A 23,145-nucleotide genomic window follows, 5' to 3' on the forward strand; every position below is an offset into this window, starting at 1 on the left:
TAAAATTCCTGTGGAACTGAGGCTAACAAATAAAGTATGTCGTGGTGTGTTAGAATCTGCTTTGCCCCAGAGAATAGCTCCCCTGATAAACTGTCTGATTTATAATGACAACTGCTCCCACTGTTGTATACAAGTATACCTTACAGTAATGGGGAATTAAAGAGGCTTTCATGTGAAGCAAATATTTAGCTTTGAAGTCAGTGGGAGCTGAGAGAGCACAGCACCTCACAGGATTAGTCCCTTGGGAATTAACCTTTTCACCTTACTATAGAGGAAGGATGAAATTTTAAGACAGGATTTTAATGGTATGAGCATACTAAGTAATAGCAAGGATGAGAATTCATAACAGTGAATTGCCATCTACTTCAACAAACACTGGGATAGTTCTATAAGACTGTATGAGTTTCTCAGCATCTTCGTTTGTGAAGACTGGCCATTATTATCCCTGCTAAGACTTACATAGAATTGGTTTTCATAGGGAGCGTAGCCTGTGGTCCTCTGTCATAACCTTGATCATATAAGAGCTTTAGGAAGGGACTTTATTTTTTAAGTTTCTGTGTTAATTAACCCATCAGCACCACATCAATTGTGCAAAGGCAAGAGCAGTTTTTATGTTTTCCTGTGAGAGACTTTCCATCTGCTTTTTGCTTTCTGTTCCCTTTTTGAATTAACAAAAGTGACCATGGAAATCCAACTCATTCTGCAGTTTCTCAGTCAGAAGGGAACACATTTTTTTCCAGGTATTCTTTTGTTGATGATGATATTAAAAGTGACTTTTAAATTGGTTGTTGTGAAACAATCAGAATCCGCCATTGAGGGAAAAGACAAACTGCTTATAATTAGTTCTGGCAGCTGGAGGATGGCACTCCTGCTGTTTCTGCTGCTGGCACTGTCAAGTACATCATGTCACAATGCATGAATTATCTGAGGTCAGCTCTTCAACACACCCAAATTGCTACCAATTATTAATTAATTAGTATCATTATGGGACTGCCTTGAGGGCCTTATCAGTCCCCCTGAAACAAATAAAAAGACTAAGAAAGAAAAGAGGTAGAAGTGACTATTACTGACTAAAAAAGACTCTTGAGTCTAATCTTGCAAGATACTTACTGCTGACTAACTGATCTCCAGTCCTCTCCTCATCATCTCCAAACACATTTGAGTTGCATGGAAATATAAATCACCTGTTGCATGTTAATGTATTTTTCATTACTAAAATTTTGCGATTTTAAACATTGTTGTCCAACTGTGTCCTTTTTATTATATCTTTCCTCACTTGCTCTTCCTCTGAAGGCTTCACCTACCATACTAGGAGCTGTGATTCGTAAGATATGTAGCTATAATGCTAAATAGTGCTATAGCTAACATTTTATCATCTGTCCTCTGAAATGAACTGAAGAACTTAATACTGCAAACCTTCCGATGCAATGTGAAAGTTAAATTACTTAGAATGGGATTTAAAAGAACAAATGTAATGAGGGGGTCAGAATTATTCTGGTGATTACAGGTTAAGAATGAGACAGAGAGTCACTAATTCTACCTAAGTGCTACTTGAGGAGTCAAAGTCCCTATTTCTGAAAAAAAAGAAACAAAGCCAAGAAACAACCTACCATCATCAGCATGCCAGTGTATATTGCAGTCATAACTTGCAAAAATAAATACATATCTAATGCATCTGGTTGTGCAGAATAAAGATGTGCAAACTTGGTCGGATTGTGATAGCTTAGTATCATCCAAGTTTTCCATAAGTTTCCAGTCACTGTAAAGTAAAGTGCTAATTAAAGATGTCTAAAAATATGACATGATGATGGCTAAAATTATAGCGAGTCAGGTGATATGGAACCAGAGAAAAAGCAGAGATTCTGTGGCTATATGCTGTTTGTATGTTCCCTCTCTACAGAAAAGTCAGTCTGATAGAATGTCCATCAATAGAATGATGAAGAGTAAAACATGACTGATAGATATTAGTAAGAGGTCAGCAGATAGTTCTTTAGCTCAAGTAAGAGCCAAATGTATTTTTTAGGAGATAAAGTCCTGAATTTTGCAGTCTAAGCCACAAGAAACAGACATTTGTAACTCTTATTTTTTCTAGATCATTTATCACTGGAATATCAGAGGACCAGTGTTTAAGAAAAATCTTCCATCCACCTAGATAGCTAAATGTATCCACTAGGTAAGTGAGATTTACATTTCAAGTGTTCTTGGCAAACAGCAGATCCCAGACTAGAGCTTTATGAGGAGGGATTTTCTTCTGTCAAATGGTGCTGAAGTCTTCAAAATCAGTCTCTTATTTTGGGACAAAAAGTGTTCATATCTTCCTCAGTTCTACACTTGGGAATAAGTAATAAAGCAATCAGAGCAATGCAGTAGGTGACTGCCATCTCTGGTTTTAAGTCTGCTTTTTGCATGTTTTGCCACAAAACTTCAATGACATGTCTGTGCTATTTTGCCTTAAATATTTTTCAGAAACATTTCTAGGAAATAGGGGAACATAAATAAGGGAAAAGAGCTAATCTCAGTCATGAGTGATTTAAAACATGGGTGTTCATTATTGTTTCAAAACAGCTGTCTCAGGGAAACTTTTAAAAATATATTGCTGCCATTATATGTAATTGCTGTAATTGTATTTTGAGTCCATAATGAAGTGAGGAGGTTTATCAACACATACTCTTTCTTCAAATGCATCACAGTCATGATGAGTATGGTCATACGCAAAGAATGTCAAAGAAGAATGGAGAAGAGAGTTCTGGAGAGAATAAGCAAAAAAAGGAATTTCCAAGCTGAGAAAAAATCATTCCCAGTGTGGATCCTGGTTCCCTGAAAGCTAGGCTTGCTTTATTATATCCCTACAAAATGTGGCTATTCTCATGCATACAATAATGAATATTCCCTCCTTCCCCAAATCCACCTCCTATGTTGATTTATCATTTAATTACTGCTTTTTACCTATGATGTTTTTGCTTAGAAAGGTTGGTAAGAATTGAGTCAGGACTTCAGCATAAGGCCTGCTGAACACAGCAAATGAAAGGGCCTAATATATAATTTTGCCATTCTTCTACCTAGTTTTGTTTTTCCAATTTTCAATTTAATTGCTATTCAGTGACTGCTGTGCTCTAGGATGCCTTTCCAGGGAGCAGTTAGACTTGCAAATGTGTAATTTGACCTAACTATTAAGAATTATATCACCTGAGACATTTCATTACAAAGAAATGTCCTAGTGGTTGCAGCTACAGTCTTATAAAACAATCTATTTTACAACAAATTTAATAATTACTCTAAAGAACATACAGTTTCTGTGCTGGATTTTGATTTTTAACTCTATGATTCTTCTGAAATGCATGTGTGAGCAGTTCAGAAGTATCCTCCATTAAAAAAATTGCACTGTCATTGGTTCGTATGTACATGTTAGACAAAAAACAGTGGATATCTCTGATAATTGGTGTCATTAGGCTTGAAATTGCAATGCCAGCACAGACTTGCCAAGTAACCTTCAGAAATAGGCAAGACTTCCCCTGCATGAGCTATATCTGATCTACAGTATGATGAACTAAATCTGAAGATACTTTTCCCAATACTTTTAGTGGAAGTACACATTCTCTGCTGAGTTTACTTGCAACACAAAGGCATTTTCTACAAGTATCTGTTGTCCAAAACAGTCTGAAAGAGAGTTTCATTATGTTGTGACAAACATCACAAGACAATGAAGACCTTTTCTGTGATTTTAATAGAATTTGAACATTCATAATAAACTGTTCTGAGTAGGATTATTGTCTATGCCTTATGTTCCAATGTCTTATATTGAGACTGCAAACAACTCCATTAGTCATTTCTGTGAATTAGGATTCCTTTACCTGAGATTCTCATTGTTTAGCTCTCTGAAGAAATCATCTGATCTTTATGCCCCCTTTTGGAGATGGCTCTGGAATAGCCTTTGGACACCAGTGTGATACAATATCTGCCAAACTGCACCTCCCAGTGATCACATTTGTATGAGCACATTCAAGGGCAACAGGATTTATGGCCAATTCCTTTAGGCAAATGCAGACTAAGGAAAAAACCTTATGACATTCCTGTGTTTTTGATGTGGCACATCAGGCGTGGTTTGTCTTCTCAAGCACTACGTAGATTGTACCACAAGTCACAGATGCAGGCATGAGAGGTAACCTGCTACTGATAAGAGCAATACTAGATTACCTTTAGAGGAGACATAGGAAGAGCCACAGAAGGAAACATTCACTGCACTGGATGCCGTGAAGCAAACATTAGTTCTTAGAAGAACCAATATAAGCTTGATCACATAAAAATATGTGATTACTTTCAGAAATAGTAACTAATAGATAAAGTAGCATTTTATTTCAGAATTTTTTTTTTTTTACCTTTATGAGCACTATGCCATGTGATTTAGGGCCTCAAATTAGGTTTCATGAAGATGGTTTTTGAAAGACAGTAGAATTGTTAATATTTCATGATCGCTGTTCATTAGAAAGAGAAATGTTTTACATTTGAACATTCCCTTCCAGTGTTGTGAGTCCAGATAACTCTCCATGAGTGCCTGAGAACCAGACTATGAACCCAGCCAGAAAACAGCTATAAAAACAAGTTTTCCATTTGCCTTTAACTCAAGTGGAAGGTAATCATAGGAAAAATGGATTAAAAAATATTTTTTGACCCAATTCTGTCTGGCAATTTGTGCCTTCTTTACAGGCATACACTAAATTGTACCTTCCCCAAAATCTTCAGACCACGGTCACCCTACAGGAGCTCATGAAACAACTTTCATGCTGCAGACTAGGGCCAGTACACTTTAGGTTGTGTATGAACTTGTTTGTCACAGCTGTCTATAGTCTTTTTATGTTAGAGTGACTTGTGCTTCTGGAGAAGGAGTCTGTGCTTGGCCACACGGTGTACATGGTTATCCCTACAGCTGCTCCTGGTGCCCCACTGAACTCACTGGGGTGCCCAGTGAACTCACTGCTCTCAGAGAGGCGGCCTAAAATGACACCAGGACATTGAGAACTGGGGCTTCACTTCTTTGAGGCCTTTCTTGCTCCTTTTTGGTTGTCTACAGATCAAAAGTTTATTAAAACAGATCTGCAAATGTGCCCCAATGGCTGCAGAGAGACTGAAACATCTGTGTTCTTTTCTCCCCTTCACATTAATAAGGTTAATTTGGAAGGAAAACCATGGAGTCCAGAAATATCTCCCAAGTAGTTATGAAGATACAAGGACTTATTAACAGAAGGCCCATTTTCTCACAGTAAAGTTTCTTCATATCAGAAAGTATCATTCTGTTGAACAGAAAGTGTTATTTTTTAATGAGAAATATTTGGCTTAAAGTTTTTTCTTTTATATTTCCATTAGAAATGTTTTTTTTTTTTTTTTCTTTTAGAAAAAAAATTAAACCCTAATGCTATTTTCTGGGAAAAAAAAAATCTAGTTTCCTGAAATATATAGATTTTTTCCCTGTAAATAAATGAATGCTATGTTGACAACCTCCCTATGAACATTTATCCTTTTCTTATTTACACTGTCACACAAAAGTATTGGGATAGACAGCTCTTAAATTTTAAAAAGGGCTCAACAATGCAGTCTCAGATACATTTCTGAAATACCAAGAAGATGAAATGTAACCGCATCCTGTTGAGAGTCTGTGGGTAGTAATGAGACTGTGCAAAACTTTGAGAGGTAGTGTCCCAATTAATCAACCTCTTTGACCAGCTTCCTTTTGTTTGGTGCAAGTTGCCATATGGAACCTCTAAACTCTTCCCTGACCATGGGTGGAGAATTTGCTGTGTATGCTGCCAGTATTTAACTCAAAGGTAAATTTGAAGGTTTTTTAAAAAGATTCTTTCTGGTCCTATTCATTAATAAAATGCATCTCTCAGTCATCAAGTTCTAAATAATTATGTATTGACAATAAAATATAATGCATTTTGCCAATACAGGTGAATCAGAATGACCAAAATAAGAATGTCCTTTTTTTTGTTGTTGGTGGTGGTGGTGTGTGTGTTTTGTTTTTGTTTTTGTTTTTTTCCCAACAAAGCCCAAAGTGAATCAACTATTGTCTTAAGAAAATAAATACATGATAATGATGTCCCATCAGAGGTTTTCTTAGAGGATTTTTAAAGCCCTTTGAATTTTCACTGTCCCATTTCTCCCTGACTGGAGATTTATCTTTTAACTAGTATCCTGTCAGTCTGGTCGCTATCTCAGCCAAAATGCAAAACAATCTGTAAGTCATGGGAGAGCAAACCTGTTTGAGCCCTAGGGCCTGATGGCCTGCCTCCCTGCTGAAGTCAGTGAGAGTCTGTTAATTGATTTCAAAGGGAGCTGGATGAAGTCCCAGCGTCAGATATAACTGTTTGGAGAGTTTTGCAGGGATATGGTTTGGATAAGCAGCTAAACATTTGATTCATTATCTGAACCCAATTGAATTGCCAATGCAGAAGGTTCATCCATCATTTCTTTCTGCTTTCCAAGTTCAGAGCTCAGGGATTTATCTGCTCCTCTTTCATCAGTGAATTACACTACTAATGTGACTATTTTAAGCAATGCAGAAGCAGAACTCTCCCCAGCACTTTTAGTGAAGTCACTTGCAATACAGTAGACAGAGGATACTGTTAAAGAAGTACTGAGCACATCTGACAGTAAAGGATCCATGGAATCTTTTCCTCTGATTTAGCTGAACAGAGTCTGTGCTGTCTAATATCACCTCAGCATTTAAGTATTTAAGCAAGGAGCTTCAGACAATCCCTGGCCTGAATCTCTTGAAGTCTGTAAAAGTTCAGACTAGTAACTCGTAAGTTCTTACTCCAGGTTTCAGTATTTATACACAAGAGTTTTTCTAACAGAGGAGATTCTGAACTCTATTGCCTCATTTTTAGTAGCTAGATGAATGAAGGACTATGATTAAGTTACACACTTTGTAATTTCTGATAAACTTCATGTGTTTAAAGTACTTTAGGGCACCTTTAATCACAACTATATAACACAGGAGGATCTGTTTCAACTTCAGAGCTCAAGGATCTTTAGGAACTGGAGACCTTGGAGTCTTTTGGGTTGGACAAACCAACAATCAGGTGAGGCCGCAGATTCCAGCCTCTGTCTCCCTACTTTCAAAGCATATGTGGTGCTCTCACACCACAATTTCCTCCTCCATAATCTGACAATGACAATGTAGTCATGGGACTTTTCTTTTTCTTTCTTTTCTTTCCCTGTTCTTGATGCCTCTTTCAGCTTTAAGGCAGCTACACAGTTGTCAGAAGTCTGGCTTCAATGGTCTGAAGGGAGACAGATACTGATAAATTTCCTTTTGATCTCTGCTCTGCAAAACCACTCAGTCAGAAAAAAATAGAGGAGTCTGTGTGTGTAGGGGTTGGAGGATGTGAAAGGCAAAAAGCACCCTCTCATGCCAGAGCGAGTATAACTCCCACTTCACATTGGATCTGAAAGATGAATATAAAGAGTTTTGTATACATTTTGCAAATCAAGACAATGCACTGTAAGAAAATGAGGCCAATGAGTAAAATGGGGGTAATGATACTGATCTCCTTTCTAAAGTGCTCTGAGATCAGTTGATGAAAAGGACTGTACAAGAGCTAGGTATTATTATAGTTAGATCACTGCAATTGCTTTTCTCAAAAACCTTATCTTCTTGTTGCATATTCATCAAGATCGGTGTTGAAAGGTTACAGTTTATAACAACTACTTTGTTATACTCTAAATGAGACTGAAAAAGAACTTTTGCTTTTATGGGGCTGCAGAAATTTGCACATATCATTTGAGGATGCATATATACAGCTGTAGCAGGTGTCCACTCAGCTTTCTGTATCTGCCCTGATCTAAGGCTGAATGAAGGCAATGCTCCAGTGATCTGAACACTCTCAAGTGAGGAACATAATATATAAACCACCAAATGTTTACCTTGATCATTCATAGACAAATTGTCATGAACTGGTGAGGCAAAATCCAGGAGCCATGCCATTGCATTAGGTAGCACTGTTGGCAAAAAAAAAAAAAAATTGTAAGTTGTAAAACTTGATGATGGAATAAAAAAGCTGAAATGTTAATGCTTCAGTAGGATTACTAGAGCAGTAAAGAGAATCTCAATATGAACTAAGATCCAAGGAAAATGACGCAAAGTATTGATATAAATTTCAAATTAGCTTTTTTCTTCCTCACAGTGACAAGACTGCTACTGGGAGACAGAAATTGCGTACAAGGTATTTACAGAAGAGTATACAAACAAGTTTAGAATTGGAAGTGCAAAGAAAAAACCAAGGCAATTGAAAAGTATTTTTTCCGACAGAAATACATTCTGTATTCTTTAACATATCACCATATATTAGACTTTACAAAATAGCTGGTAGCTATAATGTGCTAATAAAAAGTGACAGCAAAATACTGGCTTGGGAATGGGTGAGAAAAGCTAAAAAAGCTCTTACATGTGGTTTGACAAGACCTGTACTGCATTATTTACACTTTTTAATAAGATCTGTGGTGTGCCTTTTATTTATGTCACCACAAAATCTCATGAAGTAACCATGTAGCCACAACTGTGTCTTCCAAATGCACACAGACAGCAAAGCCTACAGCTACATGCCAAGGTTCTGAGTAGGTTTCTGACAGGTTCTGCAGCAGAGCGCAGTGATCGCTAGTAAAGTACTTCCCACAACATTTTTGTATCTTACTGCATGAAGAAAATATTTTTCTTACAGCTTTAAATTGGAGATGTTTCAATGTTGCATTTCCAGTCATCTGTGCAAAATCCTTTATGTTTTTCAGTGAAATAGATTTTTCAGAGGTCTACAAAGCCAAAATACAAAAGCAGTTTTATTATCTGTTAGGACTTCACAGACTGTGTAGCAAAATTCATAATAAATGCATCTGCTTACAGTTATTGAAAGAAACATCCATTTAACTGATGCATTACTGGGACAGAGATGAACTTGTGGCTTGTTTATAATACTTGTAAGAAGCCATTCAACCCCTCCATAAAGGCAAGCAGGAGTTTCCAGATTCAAAACAGAAATCCAAATCGAACTACTGAAGCAGTTTTGCTTAGCTTACACATGTATGGAGATAAATGTGTGTGGAAGAGACTTCAAACTGAGAAGTGGAGCAAAGCTCAGTAATGACTGAAGACATAAAAAGAACTAATGCTCGTATGTGCCTCAGGAGAAGTCCACAGATTGTATTATCAGTTGGATACAGAACTGGGGATGCATTATTTTTGGTAGCTTGTATCCTGTTGTTTTCAAGAAAAAAGTAATTTTTTTCTTGGAAATAAATCTTCTCAGAAATAAATAAAAATAAGTACCAAAGAATATTTCCCCCATCAATTTCTCCATCAAATGGGAATAACCTCAGAGATCTCAAAACGTGGCTAGTTGCACAGATCAAAAAGAGTAACCATGTTTCTCACTATTGCTAATTACAAAGAAGAGTAAATTACTGAAAAAGGCCTTAAATGTAAACAATTCAAAGAAAAATAAGAGCAAGTTTATTAACAATTATGTGTATTTAGGTACAGCTGAAATTCAGTTAAGCCTTTAAGGCATAGCTGTTATTACTGAATTCAAGTGGTGCCTTAGTCATGGACTGAAGACTCCACTGTGGGAAGAGTTCTATGAAGAATGGATAAAACCCAGTCTTGCCTCAGAAATCATCTAAAGATATGACAAAGGAACAGATGCAGACAAATGAGTACAAGGAAACTAGGCAATATCAGACTAATTTAGCAAAAGTAATTATAAAAGTCTCTGCAGGCCAATAACCTAACATTTGTCTGATTATCCACAGACATCAAGGAAAGAGAATTCTGACTGTGCAGAAGCCATGTCCTGTCCATGTTTGTCAGTAGTTCCTCCCAAGCGTAATGTACAAAATGGAAAAAGGAATGGAGATCCTTGCTTTAAAGTTAGTGAGTGTAAACTGCTGAGAGCACCATTATGTTCCTGTTAATATCTGTGAGCCAATTTGAAAATGAGCAAGAGATACTAAGGCAGGATAAGGATCCATGGTCTAAAGGTTTAAAAAGACTTCAGCAGTCATTGATTTGGTAGAATACAAATGTTGGCCTTGGATGGAAGCAGAGGAGAGAAGCTCAGTTTTTCGTTCAATGAATTTGTAAAGTAAAAAGTAAGTAGGGCAGTTGTTGGAGAGACAAAGGTGGGGAGGTGACTGTAGGATAAACTGAAGCAGGATTGCACTGAAAGGGAAAAGTGACAAAAGCTATAGGAAGAGTAATGGATAAAATGCAAGAGTGAGATGAAGTGATGGGATGGGACTGCTGGATAAAGCAGAGCTCTGAGAGGAAGAGAGCCGCTACAGCATTCGTGCCTCAAGGGAAAAGGAAGACTGGGGAGGAGAAGAGAAGGCAAGGCAAAACAGAAGCCTTTGCTGATTTTTCTCTCTGAATATGTCAATGAGGTGCCATCTGAGGAGAGAGATAAGTGGATACAGGAAGATGAGAAGCTCAAGGATTGAGTCAGGGATGTGGAAAAAGTTACTGGAATTAAGCAGGTTTGCTCTGAACAATGTTACATAAGGAAATGGCAAAAGAGGAGGAGAAAACACACCTGTGGTGCAGGAAGGCATCCAGGCCAACAAGTGTTGGCCAGTGTTCCTGTGCTGTGCAAGATCAGGAAGACAGGAAGGGAGCAATTGGAACGAGTTGGAGTTCTGCTGTCAGAGAAGGCATAAAAGCAAAATGAGAAGTGGGGCACAGGGAATAACAGATGCAGGAATTGTCAGATCACAGAGAGAAGGGAACAGAGTGTGAGACAGAGAGCTTGGTCCCTGTGAGTTTATTAGTCAGGCTCACAGATTGTTCTGGCCTCAGCTCAAGAAGTGGTTCATTTCTCTGAAGCTAATGACATAGTCCTATCATGCAATCAGTGAAACCTTTAATTATTTTTCACTGAACACCAGCTCTCAGGCTTGATTTCTGTACCACCTTTAAGAGGTCAAAGTTAAAGAACAATAGTTTGGTAAATTGTCATTTGACACTCTTTGCCTGGTCCAAAAATGTATCAAGTAATACAGTTGAGCTTAAATTTGGAAGCAAAATTCTTTTTTACATCAAAACTTTTTAGAAACACAGAAGAGAAAACATGCTTTAATAATAAACAGATAATTAAAACCACTTGAAACACATGTATGTGTTTTATTAGTGACTAAAATCAATGGTATGTTGCAATTTAGTTATGCGGGCTGATCTGGTATCATGTTATGTACCAGTTACATAGACATGTGCTATGGGCTTAGTCATAAAAGTGTGGAATGCACTACTAACAAATTCAATTTTTTGCCCTTAACTACTCACAAAACTCCTCTTCTTCTAAAGGGAAACCACATAACATCTCTTATAAAGGGCTCAGTCAAAAGGAAAGCCAAAATAAAGACAGTCCTTAACGGCCCACTGGGCCCTCACTAAAACTATGTATTTTGGGGAAAAAACAAAGAAAAGGAAAAGTAGTTAGGAAAGTTCACCCCCAAGCTTAGAAGAAACTGCTGTTCTTAACAGAGTTCAAGTATTGCAATGAGATATCCATGTCAATTGGAAAAGCTGAATGTGTGAGTGTATGAGAAAATGCTGACAGTTACTTTTTCTGTCAGTCTGGTTACAAAAGCAAACCACATGGCTGGGTCCATAGTGCATAAGGATTTTGCTCTTTACCTTTGTATTGAAAATTATATTTTCAAGTGACTCATTTATTAGGGCAGACATTTGAAGAAATAGGTCTTCCTTTGAAGTGCAATGTCACTAATGCCAAGAAAATTAAAGAATAGACATTTTTACAGATGCAAGCCCAAATCTCTAGCCTTGGCCTGCAGCCCTGGGTATCTGCAGCCCTGCTGCCACGCTGCCTCATGGGAATTGTAGCTTGAGTGAGCTGAGCCTGGTACTTCTTCACTGGCTGAGCTTCCATTATAAATGTCCTTGAATGCCCTATGTCAGACAGTCCTTTGATGCCTTGTAGAGTGAGCCAGAAGGGAGATGTGACCTTGCTACATCAGGGAACTCTGACTTCAGAAGAGAGGAAGACCTCTGAATTTTAACTCTACAGAAGCCTTATGGTGAAAGTATGCTAAAATCAAATTGATCCCAAAATGAAATGTACAGCTAGAGGAGACCTCTTAGGTGTCTGAATACTGTTCCAACAGCGTTTCATAGAAAGCCACTGCATAACTTATCAAACTTTGTGTATGATCAGATACTTAGATTAAAACAGGCTCTTTATTCTACAGTGATTGTAGACTGATCACAGATCCTATCTTTCCCCTTACACCACCTTTCTCCATGGGGGAAACCAAGTTGTAAGGTCATAAGCAGTGTGTGAAAGAAGAATTACTTTTATTTTGCTTTAAAATGTATTTTTAAGTTAGAAATATAATGACTATGAAAAATAAATTGCGCAGGACCAGATCACCATGGAAACTATACATCTAACTGCTTTCCACTTTTGATGAAAAGTTATCTAGAGCTACCCATGCATTTGAAAATCTATGCTGTCATCAGTTATAAAAGTTTGCACTGAGATTGGCCTACACACTTCATCTAATTCTGACCCTCACTGTGCAAAAATTTGTACTGACCTAAGAAATGTCAGACCTGCTCTCCTAAATTATTTATGCTAACTAAGCTTACTTTAATAAGAGTTTGCACCAATGCAACTACATAAATTGTAACTATCATAATTAATTTAAATATATTTAGTTGATTTCTTATATAGGTAAGGTATTAAATTTACTCAAATTCACTAAAATTGAGGTTTCCTTAAATACACATAGGTGGTATGTCTTAAGATGTTTATAAGTCATGCTTTGATGTGAAGGATATGGACATCCTTCCTGTAAGTACAGCCTCTGTTGAGGCACACTAGCACAAATTAGAGCACAAGGAGAATTAAAACGTAAAATGTTTAGATTTAATGTATACCAGTGTGTGAGATATGTTAACAAGACAAACTGTGAATAAAATATATTAATTAAATGTCTGAGCTTAATCTGACAGTAAGGTTGTGAGGAAGTTCAGAGCTTGCAGCATCCACAGGGAAAAGAAATAACACAAATTGTTAAAACTCCATTATAAACATTTTATTGCTGGTTTACTGCTTATTTAGGTGAAGGAAGGAGTGCCCCAAACACTAAAAAGATTTGACAATCCCTTGTGAAGAAGTTGGAGTGTAAACTTTCAAAATGTCAGTGTTACTACTCTCTTTTTAAGGTGTTAGGTTTTATTTTTTCCTCGATATAATCATGTTTTAAGGAATGTCAGCAGTAACGTAACTGTGACACATCCTGGGCAGTCTTTTTTAAAGTTTTAAATGAATGTGTTACAGTGAAAGTTGGTTTTAAGCACCTCAGAAGTTTATTGAGCTTAGAGGACTGATCAAGTTCGGCTTGTCATTTAGTTTGGTGCTGAAAACAGGGAATTCACTTACTGTTTGGCTTAGGAAGCTTTTAGTCAAATTTTACAAAGTATTTTGCAAGGCAGCCATGCAAAGGGGTGAATCCTGGAATATCACACCTTTCTACTCTTCAGTGCTTTCACTGTCAGTGTCTGGGGCAGAATGGTTACCAGTAAAAGTGATAAGGAAAGGCCTTTCCTATCTCACAGCAGAAAAAGATGAGACAACCACTAGTTAGGATCTAAACCTGCGTTATGAGGAAACTCATGTTGTGCACTGTTTGAGTGGCAAAGAACAGGAATTTAGGGCAGTGGAGACAGTGTCTTTCAGCTCAAGCAACACCTACTGTGCACCATCTCCCCTCTCTGCCGGCAGCAAGATGCAGAAAGAATTACAGTAGCACTCTCTAGCCTGTGACAAGTAATAGCAAAACACCTACACTAACAGTTTAATTTTACTGAACTCACTTTTTCTGAGGCAGCATGAATGTGATTCTTTCCTCCAGCAGAGCTCTGGGGCAGTAGTCCAAAAGGACATGGCCAAAGAAGGCCAAAAATGAATACTAACACTTTCATCCTGTCCTACTGTATCCATGCCTACCTCAGGCTTTAAATCCCACATGAATTATTCCATCTGTTTCTATTGAGGTGGATCTTCTTAGTTTTTTTTATAGGAGCTGTTTTAAAAAGAATAAAGAATTACTAGATCTAAATCCTGAGCCTTATTCTCTTGTATCCCAGATACTGACTAGTCTAATGTGGGTTATTCTCCTCTTCTTTTGGACAATAATCACACCTTCGTTAGAACTGGTGCAAATACCCCTCTGAGAAATTTTGATTTTGACTGACATTGATTGAAAATGACATGACAGAAAATCCCTGATGAGCTCTAGTTGTCACATTTGCTTCACGGGCACTGAGGATTCACGATGATTCAAAAGCAGACAAGCTCACAGGCTGCCTTCAGGACTCCGCCAGACGATCATTTTTCAAATTATTTTTCTAACAACAAAAGGAACTGAACTTAACACTCATTCTCAGTGTACCTCCTACTAAACGAACCCAGTGGTAAACATAGTCACTACGAATTACTAGAACTCCCAAATTATCCTAAATGGATTTTTTTCTGCAAAATTGAGGTGCACTATGGAGCCTATAAAATCCACGCAATAATTAGGGTTTACCTTCATGTAGAGAACCTTAGAGACCTAAGGTGACAAACAACAGGATGAAATAGAGCGTGTATTTGGGAAACAGAACACTGAAGCTGAAACAGTTTTGTGCTAACAGTGTAAGAGAAGAATCAAGCATTGCAAAGTTTGTAGCATTAACTCAATGTTAAAAGTTGGACAAATTTGAAAAAGACTCTTTAAATTATGATCTCTAGTAGTAGCTTTTGAAAAAACAGTAATTCCCCAACACTTGTGGGATAGAAATTAAAATACAGAAAATCTCGTAAATGGAAAGCATAATAGACAGTATCAAATTAAAATGAAATTGTTCTACAATTTATGATTACTATTCTGGGAAAATACTTTCAAAGATTCTACTAGTTAGACTATTATCCACTAGTATTTGAATTAAAGTACATTTTAGTAATAATGCACATATGTATAACCATCATAGTAAAATAAAGTTTTATTTGAAAAAACTGATTAACAGTTTGACATCTGAAGTGCCACAGTGGTTGACATGGTTTTGTTTGTATTTCACGCCAAAGAAAATTTGTTAGACTAAGTTGCCATGTTTTTTGCATCTGGATTTTATGATGTTTGTCTTTGTAATGGCTGTATATAGAACTGATTCCAGTACTTGAGATTCTGGCTAAATTTAATTAGCTTAACTGCTTAGAAGATGAAAGTTTATTTGCTTTATACTGGATTAAAGTGTAAGTAGCAAAGGTAGCATGAACAGACTGTGTAAGTTACCTCCAGCCATTCAAGTTCTTGAGATCTACATACCAGCAAAGGACAGTGGTGGCCAGGAAGTCTAGGGATGTTTGAATTTATTAAATTTGCCCTAAGAAAACATCAAATACGTTCATGGACTAAAAAGGTTAAGTGAAACCACAACTTGCATAACTATCTGTCTGATCATATTTCTTCTCAGAAATGTTATTACATATGAATATCATACATTGGTGCTTCCAGCTTGAACAACATTATAGGTGCATAAACTTACTGCCAGGTTTTTCTCACCTTCTGCAATGAAGAAGTCCATGTAGTTCTCACCATCATAAATGCTGAAGGGTAAAAAGAGGGAAATGCACAGGTGATTACTGGCAATAAATTCCAGTGATTTATGTGAACCATTCGAGCAGGAAAGCAGACATCACAAACTGATTGTGAAGATCCAGACACTGGAAACCTAATTTTATGATTTCTTAATGAATCATATGTTAAAGTGATAAATAAAAATAAGATTAAAATGATCAGAAGGCCACAGCAGTTCCACATAGGAAAAAATGCTGTGGATTATTAGATAAGGAAAATATACAATAAGATAAGCCCCCAGTTTCATAGGCAGAGACTATTGGCATATGGAACACTTATCTTTTTGAAAGAGATAAACATGCATGCTTGGATACCTGAATTCATGTAAAACACATAGTGTTTGGTAATTGCTTTGAATTTTCTGCAGTGCTATTAAATCTTGGCTTATTTATAACTTTTGACTTTTTTGCTCCACACTTTGGTAGTGGAATAACTTACAACTGTTGTACCATACCAAATGAGAAGTGATGTGACTGCCAGAAGTCCTTGATTTGTTCTTCTTCTGAACCTTTACAGAGACATCTTTTTTCCACTGAGGTAGGAAGTTGCTATGGCCGAAAAACAAGACTTTGCTTCCTTTGACACAGTTCTGTTGTGGTTTTCTTTTTAATCTGGACTTGAATGCAATTAAATATGTGTGAACACAGATACAGAAGCCGTTTTAAAGTTCAGCTTTTCTGATCACAAACATTTTTAAAATTCCAACATTTCAATTTTTGAGGAATGCGATGAAAAAAGTAGACGAGGCTGTATTTATGGTGCAAGTCAGAAGGTAATTTTTTTTAATGTTTAAAACAATATTCAGAATATTTTTATCAAAATCAATTATATTTTGAACAAGATTCTAAAAAAGAAAAAATAATTATATTAATTAGAAATGTAAACATGACAGTAAAATACATTAAAGTGCATTTTTATACAACTTAATTTGTATGGAATTGTGTGTGTGTGTGTAGTTGTAGATGCTATGCTTAAGAATGTGGAAGTATCAATCCTTTTGCCTTCTTAAGCTACATCAGAAAATGTATTTCCTCTCCTTTGACACACTTAAAGTATATCTATACCAATGAATAAAACAGTCCCCATGGTTAAGTGGTACAGATCACATCTTTATGGCTGAATTCTCTTGACATTAGGAAGCCAAATCCAAGCTATTTGTTGACAATGGCCATCGCCTCAGATGCAGTTTGGTAGATTGGGTTTTTTTTGGCACAAGTCAAAACTTTGTCAGGGATTATGCTAATAATTTAACGTCATGGCTGATCACATATATCTGCAGCTGGGGTTCACGAACACAGCCACAGTTTTGCGGCTTTCATTGTGAAAAGAATGGATACTCACATATTTGTCAGTCCTCTGTGGTTTCAGAGGAGTGAGGTGAGAATAGCTAATTTAACTATCTAAAAATTAAGAAAGATGATGTTAAGCCTCTGGGTATTACATTGCACTGTAGATTAAGAGATATGGATACCTGGATTGCTTCTAATTTTGCTCCATTATTCATACTTCAGAGCTATTTTAGGGTGTGTTCTCAGAAGATGAAAGAGGCTGGGTAGTGTCTTGCATCTTTTCTGTGGTTACTATGGGTAGTCATCTTCTGTTAAAGTGTTAAATTGCTTTTGTTAAATTAATGGCAGCAGGGCAACCTCATTAAGCACTTTCAAGCTCCCTGTTTTTCCAAGAACTGTTTCACAATGAATGCCATGAAAGCTCATGAAGATGAAAGGTTTCACAACATTATTTTTTCATACGTAAAAATGGGAAGAAGCTCAGATGCTTGGAGCTAAAAGTAGCTCATTGCATGAAGTATCTTTCTGTGGCTTGTGCAATAGAGAATCTGGAGGTGAACTCCAAGTGTCATATTTTACCCCTTTCTCCAGTTGCTGTAGACAATATAAGGAATAACTTGTGATCAAGCATTTTTCAAAATGTGGCTGCATCACTTACAAGATGCTGACGCCTGGCTTGGAGGCCGCTGAAATCTGTGAGTGTGAATGCTACGCATGCTCTGATTTCTCTAAGGAGAAAAGAAAATCAGAGTTTACTGTTTCATGGTGAGGATGAAAGAGTTAATAGTAACCATAAATAGTACAAACACTGGTGATAAGACCCATGCCTTGTAGGAATCAATGGAAAATGGATTCTCAAGGAGTCAGGATTTCATCTTAGACTTTTTTTTTTTTTCCTAAGACATTGCTATGTCTTATTTTTTTGTTCACAAGAGTTACTGATTTCCTACACTATCTGAACAACTAAACAATGAGAGAGCTACTGTACTTATCTTGGAAAGCATTATTTATATTTTTTTTTAAATGTGGGTTTTTTTTTTTCAGTACTGGCATTTGCCTGTTTTTCAGAACATGTCACAGGAAGCAGAAGGTAAGAAGTATTAAAATAACTGTATGCAAGGATCACTCTTTAAAATGCCTGAGGATGATAATTATATTTACTAGATGGACTTAATTTGCAGGTTTTGCAAAGCAGACGTTTGGCTGAAAATTAAAGACCTGTTTTAGCTGCAAGCAACAACCAGATTTGAAGAGGGTGCACCAGAGTGGAAGGTGAAGTCTCTCTGTCCCCTGAAGAGGTTGAAGTTGCAAGATATGTCATAGATAACTAGGAGGAAGGTCCCGAGAAGGTGTCAAATAAGACAAATAAAACTTCTACATTAAGGGACCACATACCTATGCCTCATGTTTAATGGAAAGAAGGAAGAAATATATGGTGTAAAAATTGATTATACATCATATAAAAATATATCATGGAGCTGTTGGCTGGTAATCCACATTTTGTGTACAGCTGAGGTCTTTGAATATTTATGTTATACTCTGGATTTATGCACAGCATTTTCTTTTAGCAGAACAGAATCTGTCTAGGCTTGTAAAAAATGACACTTTTCTTACCCAGCACTTGTAATACTTCCTTTTGGAAGATAATTAGGGACACACTTTATTTGAATCAACAGATCAAAACCAGAAATCATCTTCAGAATGATGTGTAATATTTATAGATATTCAGAATAATAACTATAGCAGTATAGAAAGGAAAACACCAGCTGAAAATGATCTTAGCAAAATAGGATCCTAGAGTCATTGAATGGTTTGGGATGGGAGGGACTGACTCCCCTGCCATGGTCAGGGACACCTTCCCCTAGACCAAGTTGCTTGGAGCCCCATCCAGTCTGGCCTTGAACCCTTTCAGGGATGGGGCAGCCACAATAGCTGTTGTAGTTATTTCTGCACAGAATATGAACCTTAAAAGCATAAAACAGGTAACATGCATAAAAAGATGCAATAAATTTACAACACAGATGATATTTCATCCTTTGTGTTTTAAATCCAAACCTGATATCCACTGTGGCCTTGGTATAGTCTCACATCTCATGTTTGCTTTGAGAGGATTTAGGAATGAGCTACCAAAAGGACTGTACCAACCCTTTCTTAGTCCCTGCTTACACCTTGATATTTCTTCCTGTGCCAGCTCTAGCAATAACACAAGTACCCAGTGATCTCAATCAGGGAACTGACACACCTGAATTTCAATTTACCAAAAAGAACTTGAAAAATGCAGTGTGTTTTGTCTTTCTCCCTCCCCTTTAATCTAGTGTTTGGATTTGCTGATGTTTCAAAGCAGTTTTGTTGTACGTGTGGTACCTGGCTCAGGTACATGTAGATGCAATGTCAGCATAAGGGATGATGTGAGAACATGTTACCAGCAGCATGGAGGTTGCTGTAGGGCTTTTTGGCAGTATCTCATTTCAGATACAATTAAAACATTTGTAAGACTGGGATCTGAGGTTTGTTGTACTTAAAACTCTGCAGGTTTCCTCCAGACTGACTGGTCACATTCCCTTCTCTGAAACATTTGCTTTTTTTGAGTAAAAAAAAAAAAAAAAAAAAAGCCTTCTTTGTGATGGCTCTAGCAGAGTACGAGATGGTTCAGTGAACTGACACAAGGGAAAATTATTCTTTTTTCTTTTGGTGGATTACTTTTCCACTGGAATATCAAAACTCTGTAACTCATGCTTAGGTCACTTGGTTGTTATGTCCAAGGCAAGTGACATAGGGAGCATATGAAAAAAATAATGCAGGAGCAGAACAACCCTCTTTGAGGGTTGCAAGTGCAATTTCATGAGATTAGATGTAACTTCAAACTACACTAGAGTATCCAAACTCTCTTCCAACTCACAGCGAATAAGTACATGTCATTTAATTTTCAGCCTTCACTTCCTGGCTCTTTAGACAAATATCTCACTTGAATGATTTCTTCTTGATAGTTTCAAAATATGAAAACACATGCCTGATGATTTTACCACCTGTGGTGGGTTGACCCTGGCTGGATGCCAAGTGCCCACCCAGCCACCCTATCTTTCCCCTTCCCTGCTGGCCAGGGCAGAGAGTAAGGTGGAAGAACAACTCGTGGGTTGGGATAAGGCAGTTTATTTAAAGCGAAAGCAAAGTGGAAGATAGCAGGGTTTATTCTCTACTTCCCATCAGCAGAGATATCCAGCCAGTCCAGCAGCATTTGGAAACTCCAATTAAGGAAACAGGCTAGATGCTGCATGGACAGGTAGTTCATGGAGTTTACCATGAAGATAAGATTGAATAAAATACCAAATTATATGGTCCCTTAAGACTACAGTCTTTCAAATCTCTCCTTCTAAAAAAGTCTTTGCAAAAGCTATGAATCTTCATTACAGAAAATATGGAGACTACAAAACTATTTACTGATCCATGAGGAACAGAAGATGAAAATAGCACGCTTTGGCAAAAAAAGTTTTCTGTAGAACTCTTCTGCAGAGGAACTTCAGTCTATGAGGGTGAATGTCTTTATAAAGAGAAAGATTTTTAACTAACATTAAAAAATCAACCATATTCCATTCACAAAACTGGATTATATTAACATGTCATATTGGTTCTCGCATTTGAGTGTTCACAAAATAAGTCCTCATATACAGAAGTTTTGATTGCTTGTTTGAGCTGAGAAGTGGTAATTCACTACTGAAACCAGAAAAAAAGTGTCTTAAACAACTTGCTTAATCCGTTATTAGTTTAAGAGTAATTCAATCTTACAGATTTGACTTTGCTTTGAAAACATGAACTTCATATGAGAAATGGTTTAAGACTTGCTGATTTTCAGGTAGCAGCTGCTCAGCTGAGAAATTTGGCAGGCTCCGTGATGGCTCCAAGGCTATTTAAGGCAAAGCCAAAGCAGCAGGCTAGTAGAAATCTCTGCATGGGAGGAACCTTTAAACTTATCCATTTGTCTGTTATTTGAAATAGAATATAATTATTCAGTTGTAGCTAAAGAGGTGGGATGGATTAGGAAACTAGTGTGTATGGCCTCTCAGCAGTTAGGACTTATGTCCCTGATCCAACAAGAAAATGCAGCTCCCAAATGCTTGGACCATGGCTCTGCTCCACCGCTGTTGCAATCTCTACAACCTCATGTGATCAGCTTCTGACTGCAGCTCTTCCTTGCCCCCCTCAGTAATTTGTGCATGTCTCTGGCTTAATCATCTCATGGACTGTTTATAGTAACAAAGAAAATCAACAGGGTTTCTTTGAAGTCAGGGCATTTGTTGAAGATAAAAGCTAGGTGGAAAGGGCCGTGCAGAGCTAACCTCACAAACACAGCAGTGTAGGAAGCATCCCGGAGTGCAGTGTTCTGCAGGCTTAGGGAAGCTGGAAGAAGCAGTGCATCCTCCATGATGTTTTAGGAACGGATAGCTGTAGATTCATAGCTGTGTAGCTGTAACTGGAATAAAGCATCCAAGGTAGATGGAATTTATTGCAGAAAATGACTGTAGTTTTTCACCGGCTATACAGGAAGTCTGGGAAAACGCTGCAGACTAGAATCCTAACCTTTAGGCAGCTATATTTGGGTAAGATAAATCCCATCTGCAGTTTCTCAATTTCTCTGGGGAGCTGAGTGAGGTTGCTAAGCTGGGGGTAAATTCATAGCCCTTTTGAAGTGACAAGAAAAGCTTTTTAGTACATGAGCTTCAACTAAATAAAACAAACACAGTTATTCAATGACTACTCTGGTCTTTAGTGCACAGTTACTAAATGATAGTTTTATGTGTAAAATAGCTAATAACTATGTACCTACTAATAAAACAAGCTCAGCTACCAGTTCAGAATAATTATCATATTACTGTCTGCTTCTTAGGTTAATTTTAATATTTACATTCTTGGATTCTAGGAATATATTTTATCCTTTAGTATCACCATAAGAGCTTTCCCAGCGACTATAAATAATTGTGAGCCTATTGGAAAATATCTATTTATAAACAAAGTATTAATTTTAATACTCTTTTATGAATACCTTAATAATTGTCCTGAATGGACTAGAAACTGCCTGAAGGTAGGGACAATCTTGGTCTCAGACAGGGCTTTGTTGCATGAAGTATTAAATAGGCCCAGGTTTTAGATATTATCACTTGTTCAGCCATATTATGTGCCTCTGCTAGCATATTCAACACCAAATATCCCAAAAAGTGGTTCCCAGTGTAAAATCAAAAGAAGCAATATACACATCATGGAAAACTCTTGCAGAAACTTTAGTCTAAGAATAGAGTAATATTCTAGCTTAGAGTATATTATGTTTGTTTTACACAATCAAAAAAGAAGGGCTTGAAACATTTTTTAGTTAACTCAAAAAGCGCTGAAGGGAACAGAGAATGAGCAGTATGAACAGAGCAAATTGTTATTCACATGGTCATTGCTCTTCCTACTACACATTGCTTGTAAAATATTTCTGCCAAAATTAAATGCTTCCTATATAGTTCACTAAATTGTATTGCCTTGATTAGAACTTGACTGATTTTTCCCATGCCCTCTATAATATTGAGATACTGCTTTGCTTTCTTGTTTGCTTTAGTCCTCATTTCTCAAAGCATTAAAGTAGGCATTACAATCTACTTCACATCAGGATGTAGATGGTACCATCTGTCTAAATTTCATTGGATTGAGGTTGAATTTCCCCTTTCAAAGTAATGGGACCACAGAGAGTAAGATACCATTGTCACAGTGTGGCATAGACTGGGTCACACTGAATTACCAATTGCATTGACAATGGTTATGACAATAAGGAAATCTATATGCAGTTATTTCTAAAAGATTTTTGCTAATGGCTGTCACTGTCATCATCATTTTCTTTAATGGAGCAATTTTCTTTAACTTGATACAACAGTGTTCTGTTGTATCAAGTACCACCACAGCCTCCAGAGGGCTTGCCAATGATTGCCCTCCCAGTTCACCTACACCTCTGGCTGCACTTCTGCACCCCTCTTGACTGCAGCAGGACCTGAGAGCAGTGGGTGAGTTTAGCCTTACATTTTCCTGCAGTTGACTGTGACCCCACAAATGCAGATATTGCTACAGTATAACAGATTGCCAGGTTTTACCACAAAAAGGATATCTATGACAGTTTTACACACAAATCTTTCAATTATTT

Source organism: Empidonax traillii, unplaced genomic scaffold (genome assembly GCF_003031625.1).
Source record: "Empidonax traillii isolate 1590-97213 ecotype Southwest subspecies unplaced genomic scaffold, ASM303162v1 scaffold483:size1218004, whole genome shotgun sequence".
In the NCBI taxonomy this organism is placed as follows: domain Eukaryota; kingdom Metazoa; phylum Chordata; class Aves; order Passeriformes; family Tyrannidae; genus Empidonax; species Empidonax traillii.